The sequence below is a fragment of the Myxocyprinus asiaticus genome, chromosome 9, assembly GCF_019703515.2.
Source record: "Myxocyprinus asiaticus isolate MX2 ecotype Aquarium Trade chromosome 9, UBuf_Myxa_2, whole genome shotgun sequence".
Taxonomy (NCBI): domain Eukaryota; kingdom Metazoa; phylum Chordata; class Actinopteri; order Cypriniformes; family Catostomidae; genus Myxocyprinus; species Myxocyprinus asiaticus.
The window spans coordinates 15,101,578-15,120,764 of record NC_059352.1 but is presented as its reverse complement, the minus strand read 5'-3'; the positions used below and the strand labels follow the sequence as shown (position 1 = coordinate 15,120,764).

General features: G+C 36.8%; 1 pseudogene; it reads left to right on the top strand.

Annotated features, from left to right (window-relative positions):
* Positions 1–17,734, top strand: part of LOC127446102 (sodium- and chloride-dependent GABA transporter 2-like) — a 498,776-nt pseudogene extending 481,042 nt beyond the window's left edge.
* The last annotated feature ends 1,453 nt before the right edge of the window (positions 17,735–19,187 follow it).

The window sequence follows — 19,187 nt, the reverse complement described above, 5'->3', positions numbered from 1 at the left end:
CAAATGATGCAATCCAAAGTGCATTTGAACAGCGGTGACACACTTTCTTATGATGTGTTACATTCATAGGAGCAGACAGAGCAGTAAGTTTGAAGTAAGTTTGGATCAGAAGAAATAGAAATAAACCTTGTGTAAATTGTCAGCTTTACGCTAAGCTAAAATGCTATTTCTAGCCATTTTACATGCACATGTTACCAGGCATGATCATATTTTTTGTATTAAGAAAATTCATGTTGGATGATAATTTCTTTTTTCTTGTAAGACCTTTGATATTAGGGCAAAAATCTTATTCTTGATAATATTTTTTGTATTGTTTTCTTGTAAAAATATCTAAAAATCTTTAAAACGATCAATTTGATTTATCTTGTTTTAGAAACAACACTGCATAAGATATTTAGGTTTTTCAGAGAATGTATTTTTAACATGTGTATTTTGTCTTACTGTACTGGCAGAGTTTTTATAATCAAAACAAGTGAAAAAATCTACCAGTGCTGAAGAAGTAATCCAAAGTATTTAGAATACGTTACTGACCTTGAGTAATCTAACGGAATACGTTACAAATGACATTTTACAGCATGTATTCTGTAATCTGTAGTGGAATACATTTCAAAAGTAACCCTCAAACCCTGTCTATAATTCATATGATGTGTGTGATTAAATGTCAAGGGCTTGCGACCTGTTTGTTGCAATAGAGTAACACCACACTTAGCATGAGTTAATAAATAAGCTTATTTTTAGAATTTGGTAAACCATTACGCATATCATAGACACTGCACAATATGTAGTACATTTATTTTTTTGCAGATACAGTGTGCATTTGTACCATGTTGGTTGAAGTCTTGCATTTGTGGAAGTTTCTTGTGATATTTTATTATTATTTAGTGATTTTTATACAGGTCACCTTTTGCACGCACGCCACAGTACAATTGTAAGGATAGTTCGCTCCAAAATGAAAATTCTGTCACTCTCAAGTTGTTCCAAATCTGTGTTACTTCCTTTTTTCCATGACTCACAAAAGGAGATATAAGGCAGAGCTTAATTTAATTGTTAAATTGTTTATTTGAACTGGTTCATTTACATAAACTGTCCAAACACACCGATTTACTCAACCATCTGAATGGGGGAAAATGCGATCTCAGTGATTTCGACCTTGGCATGATTGATGGTGCCAGACGGGCTGGTTTGAGTATTTCTGTAACTGCTGATCTCCTGCAGTTCTGCGGATGGAAACCTTGCTGATGAGAGAGGTCAACGGAGAATGGCCAGACTGGTTCAAGCTGACAGAAAGGCTATGGTAACTCAGATAACCACTCTGTACAATTGTAGTGAGCAGAATAGCATCTCAGAATGCACAAGACATCGAACCTTGAGGCAGATGGGATACAACAGCAGAAGACCACATCGGGCTCTTTATTAGGACCATAGTGTTCCTAATAAAGTTCTCAGTGAGAGTATATTTGTAGTATATGACTGGCAGGCCTAGATGAACAAGCTCATTCCGAACTTACATTTGGAACTTAATTTGATGATTTTTTTTTTTTTTTTAACCAGTTCACTTACAGTACATGAACAAACAGTCTCATGAAAGAGAGAGGAAGGTTCAGGTAAGCGTGTTTGATCACTGTATCAGTTTGCTTTGTGCACTGCATTGCATTATGACAAAAAGCAATATATTGTTTTGTCATGTTACTTTTTCATTGGAAAAAGTAGCTTGTTACTGGAAAAGTTCAATTACCATTGTGTGGAAGATGTAATGAAAGTGAATGGTGACAGAATATTAATCCCTGACATTCTACTTAACATCTTCCTTTGTGTTCCACGGAAGACAGAAAGTCATATGGATTTGAAACAGTATGAGGCTGAGTAAATGATGACAGATTTTCAATTTTGGGTGAACAATCCCTTTAATGACAGCATATTGATGGAAGGAACATGGGAAAGGGTTTGCAAGAACAACATTTGAGGATTTTTTTGTTTTTTGAATCTTCTCCCACTGAGTTTGTTGCCCTCTTGTTTCGACCCCTGACATCCTGACCCTGAGGTCAGATGTGTGGACTCTACCCTGGACTGTTATAAAGCCTCACATTTTACCTAACCCAGCAAGTTAAATTGTCTTACAATGGTTAAAAAATCTTTGCTTGTACATTCCACAACTGCTTGCAACTGCAGACCTTGGACATCTTCATTACTAGCTGCAGATAAAGCACTAATTAATGACAAGATGCCATTGGATTATTATGAAGGTGTACTCTTACACTCTTTTAGATATACAAAGGCATTTATTATTAATAATAATAGTAGGTTAACAATTAAAATACAATAGAATAAAATATTATTACTGTAATATTATAATTACAACAACAGAGTCATAAAGTGATAATCTTTTACGTCTGGTGAACATGTTCTGCCTTAACCCAAATCGACCCTCGTTGATAAAATTAGGTAATCGGTATTGGTACAGTATAAAAGGTCTATAAATTTCAGTCTAAATTCAATGAGTAAACGTAATTCTAAGAGGCCACCACAAGAGGTCGCTGTTGATCTTATACAGTTTGTACACACCGTCTGTCTAAGGTTGAAATGTTCTCAGTGTGCCACGTGAAACTGACATAATGCCAGATATTCACCAACAGTATCTTTTCTAACATGAAAAAACCCCTAATTGTCAGTATATTCATGTTTCATAATTACAGAGACATATTAAAGATTGTATTAGTCATACTGGTCAAGCTAAATTACTAAAACATTAAGATGTCCATCCAGTTAAATGGGCAGCATCAGGGTGGACAATAACAGGGTGGACATTCAGTGGATAAATGAGCCACTACATGGTCTGTGATTGATATCTAGGAAACATATTTGTAAACTAATATTTATGATTTTATTTCTGTTAACATAAGTACTGTATATTACATTTTTAAAATTATATTAATTTCCCATATCTCTTCCCATAATGGGGTGGACATGTTTTGATTGACCACATATGACTAACACCACAAAATAAAGGAAAACATAAATAAAACAATAGAGTTATAAACCTCAAATAACTCAAAGTATTTTTGCAGAATGGCTGATGTCCACCTCCAGTGTGATGTCATTTTCTAACATATATCTTCAATAAAAGGTCATGGTATCATGACATAACAGGGTGGGCAATAAATCAAGGGACACTCAAAAAACCTCCACTATCAGTGTTAAAATTACACATTTACCACAAATGAATACATTTTAGTGAGAGAATGTAACACTAAACTCAACTGTATGTGGGGGAAAAAATAGAAATCCAATGATTTAGCATTTATTTTTGTCAAAATGTATGACGTACAGTTTTTGGGACATGGGGAACTTACACAGTGCAATAGAAAAGGATTTCAGTTACTTAAAATTGAACTTTTAAGCCCACAGAAGTGTGTAACATTATAAAAAGTCTTTATTCTTTTTAACAAGCCTATCAAAATTGTAATCGGGTGAAATCAAACAATATCAATTCCACACACACTTGTAATATTGACTTAAATGTCAAAGAATTTTAGGAATGACCCCAGGGGCGTAGATCCAATGTTCAAGCCATATCTATGCCCTTGAATGACCCATATTTACAGGCGTTCCTGCGCGAGATGCTGCTTATCATTGAAAAACAGCGCGGACGGACACAAAAATGCATTCAGTGTGAACGTCCCCTACTAAACTTTAAATGAAAAACGCTTTAATTCAACGACCAGGAAGAAGAAAGAAAGGGAGAAAAAAATATTTAACATGAAAATAGTGTATTTCTCCTTGGATTTGGCAGTAAATTGTGTTCATCATAAGGGAAATGTAAGAAAATCATGTTAAGTGTTTTAACTAAACCTGTACAACTTTTATTTTGAATTAATGCAGTAATGCAATTTTTCTTACCTCTCTCTCTCTCTCTTCCAGAACTCTGACATGCAATAAAATGTAATGGCATGTCATGAATAGGTGCATTTACTGGTGTTTTAAAATCCCAATGTTGGGAAACAATTAACATGCACTCGAATGCTATATGATTTTGACACGACTGTCACTGATTGTCACTGATCTTTCCCCCAGACATTTCTGTCAAGTATAGCGTCCGTGTAAAGCAACATTCGATATCTCACAAGACACATGCGAAAGGTGTGTGTGTTTCAAGTCCGGTTGTCAGTTGCTCCACAGTGATAAGGCATTTCTGTTTTACCTTTCAGAAAACATGTTAAAATATGGGGGATGCACAAAAGCACAAACATACACAGTTGTGTTATGGGCATGGTCTTGATTACAACTAATATAAATACAGTACTACAGTACCATAGAATATTTCACATGATCTTAGACCACCAGCAGGTGCTGATGAAGCCAGTTTGGCCACTCCTCAGGCATTCTCCTTGAGGACATTGTTTTGTATTGCTAACTTAGATATAGTCAGGGCATAAAGAGACGGACACTTCACAAATCACAGGTATATTTTGATTTGTCTTTTTTTACATCCATAGATCATATATTTGTACAACTCTTTTGCTGCATTATAACATCACACTTGCAGTAATTGCTGTGAAACACATCTAAGGTACTGTAGTGTTCTTAAAAATCAAAACTTTTGAAGTGAAACCATGCCTAAAACTGGTATACACTTTGCTTATAAATTTTCTGCCAATGGCAGTTAGAATTGAGTTTGGTGCTTTTAGCGACATACAGTACTGGCACTCTTGGAGATCTCATAAAATGCTACTAACATATCAGCATTGAATGTTATGCAATTTAATTCGGGTTTGATCTAATTTACTTAAAGGTGCACTAAGTAATTCTTGTTCATGTCATCTTAGACTTACACTGACACCTAGTGGCCTGGATGCAGCATAATTCAAACGCAGTTTATTTCAGTTACTGATGCCAATGTAAAAATTCACAATTCACAGTCAGCCATGATTATTTAATCAATGAGTGAAAGTGTCAAATAACAGGATGGTTACTGAGATTAAGCAAGTAGTATTCAACTGGCCATGCAAATCTAACATGCCAGCCCCCATGTGCAGACCCTCTCCATGTAGAATTAAACTGCTTTTATTGTCACAGTCCGGTCACCTTGTCAGGTTGGGGTTCTGCCTGATGGGGCTGTGACAGTATCGGCCTGCCTCTGTGTTTTGTGTACCACCTTAGTGTGAGTGCACGGTTCTGGTTGTTTGGGACTGCCGCGCGCGTTACCGCCGTGCACTCTCCGGTGATGTCATGGTCCAGTCAACCTCTCAGGTTGTGTTTTGTCTGATGAGGACCATGACATCATCATCCTCTGTTTGTCTTGTGTTTCGTGTATGTGCTTTGTGTGGGCCTGGTGGTGGTTTACCACAGTACGCAAGTTGCCACCGTGCGCCCTTTGGTGATGTCACGGTCCTGTCAACCTGTCAGGTCTGATGAGGACAATGGCATCATTGTTCCCTGTCTGTTTTTGTCAAAGAGTGTTTAGGTTTTGCCCTGCTGAGTTTCAGGTGCCGCTGGCATGCTGAATTCGCTTTTCCATGGAAACCCTGATTGTTTCCATAGGAACGTTGATCATTACAACCTTCAGCTACAAGTGGCACCTGCCCCTTGTTTGTTCCCCATTTATTTAAATCTCCTTGTGTGTCATGTCCAATGTTGGATCATTGTCTTGTTGTTGTTGTGATTGTCAATGTGAATGTATTGTATGCTATCAAGTGTTAACAGTGCTTTCTTGTTTAGTTGGAGATTGCTCGTGTGTCTGTTGGTTGCCTGTCTCTAGAGGTGTTGTTACCTTCCTGTTCACCACCGCTTTCACCCGTATTGTCACCCAGTTCCCTTGGAGGAGGATTCCTCTGTCTCTGCCCACGTGTTGGGGGAGAAACTCGCCTGGGCTTTGCTTCGCACCACAGCAGCTTCAATGGACTCTCATCGGATTGCTCCTGACTTCCACAACGCACGCACTCATCATTCGAACACACTCATTCATTAGCCCGTAGCGGCTATAGCCTTTTGACTCTGCTCATCACTGCACTGGAGTCTTCATTTTAATGTGAGTGGTCATATTTTCCTACATATGTTTCTGTGACAGGTTCAGACTTTTTGGGCAATGGAGGAGTCAGGAGGCAGCGAACAACTGATGTGAGTATTTATTTACTCTTTTTACGACACAAAAAATTGTCTGGCTTCCCTAACACACCTGTGGGGACGGTCTCATCAACGTTGGGGGGAGAGCGGAGGGAGACAGGGGAAGTGGGGGGCACAGACAAGGGGAAGGACCCCCTGAGCTGGGGGAGGGGTTTGGGCGGGGTTCCTTCCCACTTCTGGGGAGCCAGAACAGGATGGAAATGGGAGGGGCGAGAGGGGGGGTGGTTGAGATACAGGAGAGAGAGAGAGAGAGAGAGATGAGAGAGAAGAAAGAGATTCTGGATCGCTGCCTCCCGGAGTCCTGTAGTCTTCGGCCAGCTGGACGGCCTCCTCCTGCAACGAGGAGGAGGAGGCCATCCACTGGATCCACTCAACCACAAGGAAGCTGGGAGATGAATTGCTCCAGTACCACCAGATCGACCATGTCCACAGTGCCATGGGTCCCCTCAGCCAGCAACCATTTCTGAAAGGCATCCCGGAGCTGTTGGGCAAAGGCAAACGGGCGGCCGTGCCTCCCGAACCTCAGGGATCTGAAACGCTGGCGGCTCTGCTCAGGACTACGGCTGACCTGTTGCATGATGGCTTTCTTCAGATCTTTGTAGTCGAGGAGGCTGGCGGCAGGAAGTTGCTGGGCCGCTAGCTGTGCTTCCCCAGAAAGTAATGTTAACAAGCGGGCTGCCCACTGGTCGGGCGGCCACTTCCACACCTCGACGGTCTTTTCAAAGTGATCGAGGTAGGCTTCGGGATCATCATTTGGCCCCATTCTGATGAGGGTAACAGGTGATGTGGGCTTCGGGGTCGCAGCGGAAGCCCCCTCTCTGGCGATCAGGCTCCAGAATGCCTGCTGGTCCTCCGCTTGGGCCTGGAGCAGGAGTTGGAAATGCTGTTCCTGCTCCAGGCGTTACTCCATGAGGTCTTGGTGTTGGTTCTGCTGGATGCCGGCAAGGGACTTGATTACTTCACCCAGCGGTGAAGACTTCATAACGACATTGTTCTCAGATATTTCCTGGGTTTCAGCACCACAGTGACAGGTTCTGAGTTTTTGGGCAATGGAGGAGTCAGAAGGCAGCGAACAATTGACGTGAGTATTTATTTACTCTTTTTATGACACAAAACAATTTACATAAAAGGGCTCTTAGTAGCCAACATAAACAAAAGGGTATTTTTGTTTGTCTTTTACAACACGAGATAAACACAGGCTTCATTGTGTGGCAAACACGCAGACACCACTCTCCTCTGCCACTCTCTCTGCCTCTCTGGATTTGTGCTCTTTTCAGGTCTCCCTCCGCCGTCACTGTAACAAGAAACAGGTGTTAGAGATAATGAAACCCAGGTGATGAGCATCACCGCTCTCTCTCTCCCGCAGACAGACACACGACCATGGCGCCATCCCCACAGTTTCAGAGTACAGCTTTTTTAATGAGTAAAAAATTACTTAGCGCACCTTTAATACTATGGGTAAACAATTGTTCATGAGGACACTACATTTTGTTAGTTAGTTTTGACTGCTTATACAGTATTTGCTTTAGGTAAGGGTATCTAGGAAAACCTGTTTTGTTTCCAAATGATTTCTTAAGGTAAGGATGGCATGTAACCTCTAAGGGGTTTAAAGAAAGATTTGATTGTGTGAGGTGTTTCAATACCTGTGCCAGTTCCACAGGTATGGTGAATCTTGGATGTGTTAAATTCCTGGATTTCTCATTACCATACTAGTTTTACTATGAATTAAACTTAAATGTATAGTTAATTTAGCTTTAGATTTAGTTTATAGTTTAATTTACAGTTACTGAATGTAGAAGTGTATTTTTGAATGAGAATAGAAAATTAAATTTTTCCAATTAGATTGGGAAAATGAACCCAATATAACTGCCTTGCCAAGCATCACTGATGTCTAGAGAGAGGTAGTGAATTAAGTAATATAATAAGCATGTTGAATAGTAAATGAGTGAATAGTGTACAAGCAAGAAAATAGTAATGTGCTTTTCTAAAGCTGCTGGAAATATTTAAGAGGAAACACTTACACAAACCATGACATGTAATGTTTATAATGGGTAGTTAAGGAGGTAAGAAAGGTGCCGATATGGACTTTAATTCTAATGGACACCAATCATTAGCTTGTGTAAGAGGTCAAAACATGTGCCAGAAACACGTGCAATCGTGTGCAGCTGTTTGCAGAACCCACTGATATTATCATTTCTTACAGATGAGCTCATGGGCCCATATCCACTCCAAACACATATGGGCCCCATTCTTCATCATGCTGTAAATACTTTATATAACAACTACTTTTGAATAGTTTTGAAACATTTGAACTAAAAACTAGATATTACATAATCCATATCAAAAATGTTATGCACACTTTGTGCTTATGTTAGTAAAATCACTAATGCGGTATAATAACTTTCAATACAACAATATGTGTTTACTTCAAAATAATTGCTACATTACAGTCCATTTTACTTTAAATAAATAAGCTACATTAAGAACAACACATTTAAATATATTACACTATGTTATAGCATGCAATATGCATATGAAACATTCTCAAATGCATAGACAGTTAAGCTTTTATGCACATTTCTGGTAGGCTGATATAGCCAGTTTGAAAATAAAATTGTTAGTGTATATGTAGGATATGTATTGTATTTTATAGCATATACATACTATGTAAGGCACCTTGCAGGAACCAAGCTATAGAAAGTCAAAAAATTTTTTTTCAAATTGTTTATTATATTTCCCGGAATGTTGTTCATTCGTGTTATTCATACTGATTACCTTGTCCCATGTCTGACAACCATGCTGAGTGGTTCAAACATAAACTGTAGCCTGAAGCTGAACTTTTGATGGGAAGTTTGAATTGAATGCACTTAGTTTCATAGGAAAGCTATAGGATGCCCCTATTTAGTGAATAACTTCACCTCCAGTCTGTCTGCACTGGTCTCAGAACGGTTCGATATGTACTGGACTTTCACCCTAACTCCATTTGCTCTGAAAGCAAAAAAAAATTCTCTATGTGAAAATGCACTATAAATATAGGATTTCGAATGAAAACTTTGTGCTATTGCACACATTAATGTACATTGTGTTAACATGCGTGAAATTTTAAAAATAGCATATCGGATGAAACTAGAGACTCTAATCTTTTGACTCAAACAGGTTTCAATGTAAAAACTTAAGTAGGTTTCTTACCAGATGTAGTTTTGTTGGTGTTTCTCCCAAAGACAAACTCCGCTGTGATTGGTGCCATGTTGTTGTGTCACATGACTCTAAAGTTTTACTCTTTACTGGCATCACATAGTCTCCTGAACTGAGATCAGTTGGTTTAAATTACATGAAATTATGCATTGCGTAAAGCGAAGCCAAAATACAACGTCCACGCATGTGTACGCAGAGTCGCACAAGGTTAAACAACACTGTTGCTGCTTTTACTTTGTCTGTGTTTCTTCACAGATCTGGGTTATAGGAGCCAAGTTGTTGTCCTTCATACTGGAGTCTATAACATCATTATTCTGGCTTGGGCATTCCTCTATCTCTTCTCCTCCTTCACTTCAGAGCTGCCATGGGCTAGCTGCAAAAAGTACTGGAACACAGGTACATCACATACACTAACATTGCAATTGATAGTTATTTTCTTTATTTTGGCTTATGCGACTTGAATAGCCTCGGCTTTCATCCATTTTTTTTTTTTTAAATTCTGCTAAGAGTTCCGCAAGAGCAACATTACTGAGCATTCTCCAGTGAAAACCACTTCCCCAGTTACTGAGTTTTGGAAGTTGTTGGAAATAGCACCCTGTTAACATTTTGTTAGACTTATGCAATTAGTGCAGTATTGCTTACAGGCAACACTCAGCTAATCTCTTTATGCCTATAGGAGAAGAATTTTGGGTTTGTCTGAGGGAATAGAACAGATTGGTAATGTGTGATGGACTTGGTACTCTGCCTCCTGCTGGCCTGGATCATCTGCCACTTCTGTGTGTGGAAGGGAGTGAAGTCCACAGGCAAGGTGAGAACTTTACAAAACTATTTAGCAATGTACAGTGTAACACAAATTGGGTGGTAAAATATATTTACACACAATCTGGAACTGTGAAATGCTAGTATGCTCCTTAAACAAGATGTTAAGTGCACTGTTTTTCAATTGTATTTCCCATATCTTCCTTTGTGGAAACACACTAATTCTCCATGACTTCAGGTGGTTTACTTCACTGCTACCTTCCGCTATTTAATGTTGTTAGTGCTGCTTGTTCGTGGACTCAGTCTCCCTGGAGCAAAAGATGGCATTACCTTCTAACTCTACCCTGATCCAACACTTTCTTATGCCTTTTTTACCTGGACTATTCATTACAAAGTGTTAACTGAAAATATTCTAATAGGAAATCTTTTATATATATTGTAAATATATAATACACATAAATATATTGTACATTGGACAAGTGTGGATTTTGAAAATAGAAGGTGATACTGTAATTGAATTTTGAATCACAATATTTTATGATTTAGGTGTGGATGGATGCAGGTAGTCAGATGTTTTACTCCTATGGAGTTTGCACAGGGGAACTGACTGCTTTGGGAAGCTACAACAAATTTGAGAACAACTGTTATAGGTACTTTATCTAATGCCAAACATGTTGGCACCGATGATTTCCTTTGGATTGCCTTTCATCACAAATTGCACTAGAATTTAGCCTTTTTCTTATGTCTTTCAGAGACTGTGTATACTTGTGTCTACTGAACAGCTTAACTAGCTTTGTGGCTGGTTTTGTAATCTTCTCTGTCCTGGGCTTCATGGCAGATGAACAGGAGATAGACATTTTAATGGTGGCCGAGTCAGGTAAAAGCCATTTTGAAGTGCTTGAGGTCTCATAAAACATGCAAAGGTTATTATACAAATAGGTCTGATATATCTGGAGAGAGCTACATATTAGCATTCTATTCGTCACAAAGACCACTACTTTTTTAAGCCAAACACATGAGCCATAAATGCTATGTGACTGATCACTCTAAATTAGAAATCTTTGCAGCAAACAGGGAAAAACAGAAGTTAATATCACACTGTGAAGAGCACTCCAAAAAACAGTACCTGTTTAAACAACTACTATAATTTAACACATTTTTGGCAATTTATGTTACTTGCAAAAAAAATTATTTTGCTCAGAATTCACGGCTACTTTTGTATGGCTGTCAATAAATAAGGCATACAGAACCACTTCTGTCTTTTGCACAAGAGTGCATGAAGCAATACTTTTGGTTACACAATTGTTCTTCTAAAAAAGCATGATTTTGCATTATTAATAACTGCCACTCAGTGGTTACGTTAAAGGAACATTCCAGGTTCAGTACAAGTTAAGCTCAATCAACAGCATATAATAATAATTTATTTTGACTTGTCCCTCCATTTCTTAAAACAAAAAGCAAAAATCTGGGTTACAGTAAGACACTTACTGTACAATGGAAGTGAATGGGGCCAATCCGTAAATGTTAAAATAGTCACTGTGTCAAAAGTATAGTCACAAAACATGAACAATGTGCGTGTAAACATGATTTTAGAAAAATCGCTTACTTACCTTTTCTGTGTAAAGTTATATCCAATTTTACAACTACATATGTAATGTCAACAAACTCTAAAACCCTAACAACTGTAAAAATTATGATTTAAACAACTTTACAGCTCAAATAATACATGACTTTTAACAGAAGTATTTATGTAAGTGGTTTTATAAAATTGTAAGTTTAACATTTCTGCCTTTACACCCTCCAAAAATTGGCCACATTCACTTCCATTGTAAGTGCTTCACTGTAACCTTGATTTTTGCTTTTTTTAAAGAAAAGGAGGGATGAGTCAAAATGAGTTTTTGTGGTAATCAACATTATGCCACAAATGCTGTCGATTGAGCTTAACTTGAATTGAACCCGTAATATTCCTTTAAGAGAAAATTCTAAAAGTTCAAAAATAAACATTCTGAGGGGAAAAGGGGTTTCAATCAATGCCTTCTGTTTGTGGCAGGACCTGGTTTGACCTTTATTGCTTACCCTCGTGCTGTGGCCCTAATGCCCTTTCCTCAATTATGGGCAGTCTTGTTCTTTATCATGATCATATTCCTGCGACTGGATAGTGAAGCAAAACCACTCCTCAAGGATGGCTGTATTTTTCCATATTAAATCAGGTGAATTAAATAACAACATACTTTAGAGTATGAATGCCCTGTTTTTCCTAAAACAGTCCCTTTCCTCTTAATGTATCAGTTTGTGTATCATGAAGTCCTGGTAACTGCTATCTCAGACATGTATCCCTCCTTCTTCCAAATTGGACATAGGTGTAAATTTCTTCTTCTCTTTATTTGTGCTGCCAGCTTCTTGGTTGGTGTTCTAATGGTAACAGTGGTGAGATTCATAACACAGACAATGATTCAGAGAGAAATGATCAGTTTTGGAGTTTAAAATAATCAATGAACCTGTGGGGCTTGTAATTTCTTTCAGTAATTGTTTTTCTGTCACGTTGAGGGCGGTCTGTGTATCTTACAGTTGTCTGACTATTACGCCTGTAGTAGAATGACTCTCCTTACTTTTGCCTACATCACAGTGTAAGATGGGTATATGGTAAAACAATTTTGTTAACTTTCAAAATTCAAAATCAAATGTTTTTAGGTCACTTAATACTTTGATGTTGATGACAGGAAACTTGGTGTATGTTCACATTTTTAGCTTTGGCGCCCTCTGTTGAAATACTTTTGAAATGAGTACTTCTGCTCAGAGGTATACTTTATCCAGTGATTCTCAACTGGCTTTGCTTCAGGACCTAGATTTTACATTGTACATCAAGTGGCGACCTAGCACAGTACCAAAACTGTTTATTTTACAAACATGAACAAAAATTTATTTAAATCCAACATTGAAATGTATTAATATTTCCTGTGTTTTTCCTTCCTTTTAAAATTTGATGAGCCTTTTCATTTCACTATCTATTTTGCTTACTATAATGTGATTAAATGGTTAGTGGTATTATTATTTGCATTCTTTTTTCCCCCATGCTGTCTGCATCCCTATCAGACGTGCGGCCCATTTTTGGGTCATAATCCATCAGTTGAGAAACATAGTGTTTGCATCACAATAAAAGACAAGTTTACTATGACATACAATTCTCAGCAAATAAAAAAATATAAATTGAATTTACAGAATCACAGGGCTGTGAAAATGTGGCACAATGTAGTACAAAAGGTTGTTACCATGTTGAAATGATTTACAGTATGTTGCAGTACCTTTTAAAGCCATAATTTTATTTAGGAGCAGATCGTCTTTATGATAGTATTGAAGATATGATTGGATATCAGCCCTGGCCCTTAATGAAGATCTGCCGGAAATTTCTAACACCAACTGTATGCAAAGTGAGCATCATTTATATGCCTTAAAATAAAATAAAAAAATCGGAGGCCATTTTTAAACATCCATTTGTGGATAAGTATTTCGTTCTTTCTTTATTTATCAAAACTACAAAATGCCAGACTGTGCTTAAACACTAGACACCAGGCCAGAGAGGTTAAAAAAATACTAATGTGTCTGCTACCTGTATGTCTGTGTCTGACACCTGTCATTTGTGTCTGTCCTGACAGCACTTTAAAAGACAAGAGAAACGGTTTCCTATTTTGAGGCTTTTTGGATTTACATAATGTGACACAGCATGCCAGACTAACTGACAGGTCCCTGGTGCTCATCATTCACTTTCCTGTCTATTTAGGGGATCTTTTATTCTCATTGGCTAAATACAACCCTTTGAAGTCCAACAATTTGTATGAGTACCCCTGGTGGGGTTATGTAATTGTGGCTTCTCTGCCCTTTCCTCCACCCTGCTGGTTCCACTGTGGATGATGTATTTGGTTTGCACCACTCCAGGGTCAATGTGACAGGTAAAGACTTTTAATTAGAAATGGTCAAGAACTTAATATATTAGTCAGCATGAAACAGCATTCACAACCAATTTTTCTTCCCTAATGTGACATATTTCAGAGTGAAATATGATATTACATTTGGAAAATTAGAAAATTAAATTTAGAGTGAGACCCATCGGAAATTGATTGGGATATGAAAAGCTGGTGTTCCATTCCAGAATGGACCAGTGCTGCTAGCTAGGTGTGTTTTTTATGTGACAAATTATTGGAGAAAGAAGGAAAGTTGTTTCAGATGAGGAACATTTTTATGAAAGATTATCAAGACAAACATTTTTTTAATTTTTTTTTTTACTTTGGAATAACATGCACAGAAGAATTTATAACAAAAAGACCAGGACCATGTATTAAGAAAGTAAATAAGGTATATTTTAATTTCATGTTGACTGTATAACTTTAAAATGTATATATATGCGGTGGCAAGAAAAAGTATGTGAACCCTTTGGAATTAGCTGTTTTTCTGCATTAATTGGTCATAAAATGTGATCTCATCTTCATTAAAGTCACAAGTATATACAAACACAATGTGCTTAAGTTAACAACTTTCAAACAATGATCATCTTTCATGTCTTTATTGAACACATCCCACAGCCATCCTGACATTATCCTGTAGGATATCTTAATAAACTTGGGAATTCATTTTTCCCTCGATGATGGCAAGCAGTCCAGGCCCCAAAGCATCAAAGCAGCCCCAAATCATGATGCTCTCTCCACCGTACTTCACCATTGGGAGGATGGTTTTATGTTGGTATGCGGTGCCCTTTTAACACCATATGTAGTGCTGCGTGTTTTTCCCCACCAATTCAACCTTAGTTTCATCAGTCCACAAAACTTTTTCTCAGTAGCGTTGTGGAGTGTCAAGGTGGTCTTTGGAAAACTTCAGGTGCGCAGCAATATTTTTGTTGGAAAGCAGCAGCTTCCTTCATATTCTCCTGCCATGGACACCATGCCTGTTTAATGTTTTCCATGTAGTAGACTCATGAACAGAGATGTTAACCAGTTCCAATGATTCCTTCATATCTTTAACTGTCACGCTAGAGTTCTTTTTTACCTCACTGAGCATTCTGCGGTGTGCCCTTTGAGTCATCTTGGCTGGACGGCCACTTCTAGGGAGAGTAGCCACAGTACTAAATCGTCTCCTTTTTGTGAAGTGCAAACTTAAAATGTTTGAGTGCTTTTTATAAGTCAAAGTATCTCTGACCCACACCTCCAATCTCATTTCATTAATTTGATGCCAGGTTTTCCAGCTCCTGATTCTAATTAGCTTTTGTTGATGTCATTAGCCTAGGTGTTCACATACTTTTTCCAAACTACACTGTGAATGTTTGAATGATGTATTCAATACGTACAAGAACAATACAATAATGTGTGTGTTATTAGTTAAAACAGATTGTATTTGTTCATTATTGTAACTTAGATGATCAAACCAGATTTTAAGATACATTTATACAGAAATGCAGGTATATAAATTCCAAAGGGTTCACATACTTTTTCTTGCCACTGTATATTATTGTGCCTCTGATATTACGATGAACTTTATACCTCCACATTTTATTTAGCTAATTACATCTTGTTATTATTAACAAGGTGCCTAAAATTTTTATTTTCTTTCTTTGTCAGAGAATTCGAGTTTTGTGTACTCCTGCTGAAGACCTGCCAGACCCTAAATGACCAAAACAGAAGCTAAACATACTTACTTTTGAAACCTTTACAGACCTCCTGACTTTACGAACTGATATGAGCACACTAAACTCTTTACCTCAAAGAGAGATTGTCTGACTCTCTGCCATTACAGCCATTTTCTTGCCTCCTCATCTCTCTAGCACACACACACACACACACACACACACACACTGTTACAGCATTGAGTAACACAACCCATTGTCACCTGGCCATTTTCGGTTACTGCCATCATAATCAACATCATACCTCAAAGTGTGAATAATTTTGTAATTAATACATGTATCAAAATGGTCATCTCATGATAATAGGTTAAGAACAGTACACTAACATTTATCAAAGCAAGTTTTTTTTCCATCAAATTATCATTCATACAGTTACATGAGAGAAATGCGAGTTAATATGGAAAACAAATACAGATGTTTTGTTCTTTTGATGTAGGCCATGTAATGTGTCAACTGACAGGCAATGCTTGTTGTCTTCTTTTTATGAATACTTAAAGGTGCAGCTTTTTTCAAGCTTTGCAGCTTTCCATTTAAGAGTGGAGTGTGCTAGTCTGATGTGTATAAAACATGTATAAAGATGTGAAAATTACAAGATGAAGTAGTATACACAGGGCCGTAGCAAATTATTCTGGGCCTCCTGACTGAATAGTGCTCTGGGCCCCTTTCCTATTAAAAATATACAGTTTAGAATTTGCTGTGGGGCCCCCCTGGACCTGTGGGCCCCTAGAATCGTTACCATCTTTCACCCCACTAGCTACGGCCATGAGTATACACATGTACAAAAGTGGAAGAGATTATTTTGTGAAATAGAACTGTTGTTATTTCTGTGTGCACATATTTTTACTAGAATTAAAATATCTTACGATTGTATTACACTTCTATTATTTCTTTTGTTAGGGTAAGCCTAAACTGACAATTAATGACACAAATAAATGTGTCTTGATTAAAAGATGAGACACTTACCCAGATTAATTACGCTAGATTGACACCTGCTGGGCAACAAGTGGCATAAACCTATAAAATGTAAGTGCCATGATTGCATTGTCTAACTTAGTTTTAGATTTATGCAGAAAATAAAGCTAATCAAAAACAGATTGTAAATGGACAAGCATGAAACTTCAAATGGGCAGTTACAGAATGCATTGGAGATGGCTTCTTAGCCTTTATCTCACATTTTCTTTATGAAAGGTTTCAATATTTAACATAAAAACTGGTCCTGTCCAAAGAATGAATGCGCCATCTCATGGACAAGGGAAGAGCCTTTCTATTCTCATGAAAATGCATTGCAATCCTTTTATGCAGAGCTTAGTAAGATTGCTCCAGTGGTGTAAAAGGTGGGCATACTGTGAATGTACATTTTTATACAGTACATATGTAAAATGTGTAAGACATTTATTTTTTCCATAAAATAAAATAATTACTGATGTAATTATAGTCCCACATGAACAAACAAAATGTATATCAGGGTAAGTTTCTTGCAGGCATGGTGTACAGTACACTACTAAGAGCAATGTTATGGTAACTTAATGTTAAATATGTATTTAAATTAATAGGTGTCATTAATGTTCCTTTCATTAGGCTATTATGAAAATTGTTAATATTTTAAGTACTCTAATTAATAAACTAATACATATATAACACACAATAAACTTTTAAGCATTGTATATAAGTGTAGTAATGGTCACGTTAACTTAACACGTTGTCCTGTATTACTATATATAGCCTACATAAGAATTAATGGTTATTTGTTTTATTTGTGTACTATAATGTGCTTTTCTGTGTATAGTGAAATTGTTTTCCTTCTTAGAAATATGAATTGAAATTATTTGATATTACGAGAAAAAGGCACCACCGACATCAGAAAAGGCAAAAAAATAAAATAAAATAAAAAAGAATAATAAAATAAAAAAGAAAGAAAGAAATTTGACTGTATATAGCCTAATTACGGGACACAGTTGTCCAGCATCTGCAAAGAGCATGAGAAACTAGCACAGGTTCAGTAACATGCTGTATATTCACAAAGTTTATTTGCATAAGTTACATTTAAATGTATATATATATATATATATATATATATATATATTGGGAGGTGAAATGTATTCCACTACAGATTACAGAATACATGCTGTAAAATGTAATTTGTAATGTATTCCGTTAGATTACTCAAGGTCAGTAATGTATTCTAAATACTTTGGATTACTTCTTCAGCACTGGTAGATTTTTTTCACTTGTTTTGATTATAAAAACTCTGCCAGTACAGTAAGACAAAATACACATGTTAAAAATACATTCTCTGAAAAACCTAAATATCTTATGCAGTGTTGTTTCTAAAACAAGATAAATCAAAGTGATCTTGTTTTAAGGATTTTTAGATATTTTTTTTTTTTTACAGGAAAACAATACAAAAATTATTATCAAGAATATGATTTTTGCCCTAATATCAAAGGTCTTACTAGAAAAAAAGAAATTATGATCTAATGTGAATTTTCTTGATAAAAAAATATGATCGTGCCTGGTAACATGTGCATGTAACATGGCTAGAAATAGCATTTTAGCTTAGCGTAAAGCTGGCAATTTACACAAGGTTTATTTCTATTTCTTCTGCTCCAAACTTCAAACTTCTCTGTCTGCTTGTATGAATGTAACACATCATAAGAAAGTGTTTCACTGCTGTTCAAATGCACTTTGGATCGCATCATTTATATGTATAAATGTTTTCCATCTGAAAGGACTAAATATTAAACGAAACAAATGACAATAAAATGCAAAGTAATCTCTTCAGTAATCAAAATACTTTTTGAATGTAACTGTATTCTAATTACCAATGATTAAAATTGTAACTGTAGTGGAATACAGTTACTTATATTTTGTATTTTAAATACATAATCCAGTTACATGTATTCCGTTACACCCCAATCCTGTGTGTATATATATATATATATATATATATATATATATATATAATGTGTGTGTGTATATATATATATATATATATATATATACACACACAAGTTTAGTAGGGAAATAAATTTACAGCGCAAATTATGGTTACTCAAGGGATGCTTATGCATCAGCATTAGAATGTCCCACCCCTTACTGAAACACCATTACACCATTAGGTGGCGACAAATGAGAGTATTTTGTATTGAGTGAGTCTTGGAATTATTCCCTGATAGCACACATACATCACCCAAACTTCTAATTGATGTGTATGTTTACATCTGGAAGACGTTGTTTGCTATTCTGCAATATATCTATACGACATTTCCTCTTCGATGACAATAAGACAATCAACAGATGTCTCTGAGACATTTATGATTTAGAATGTTTGTAAATCTGATCTTTTTTAAGATGAAATGCTCCTAAACAGACATCTGGAGATGTAGGCCTCTGTGTGCTATGTTGGTTGGCTAGCTGATTCAATGAGTTGTTAACCACTGAA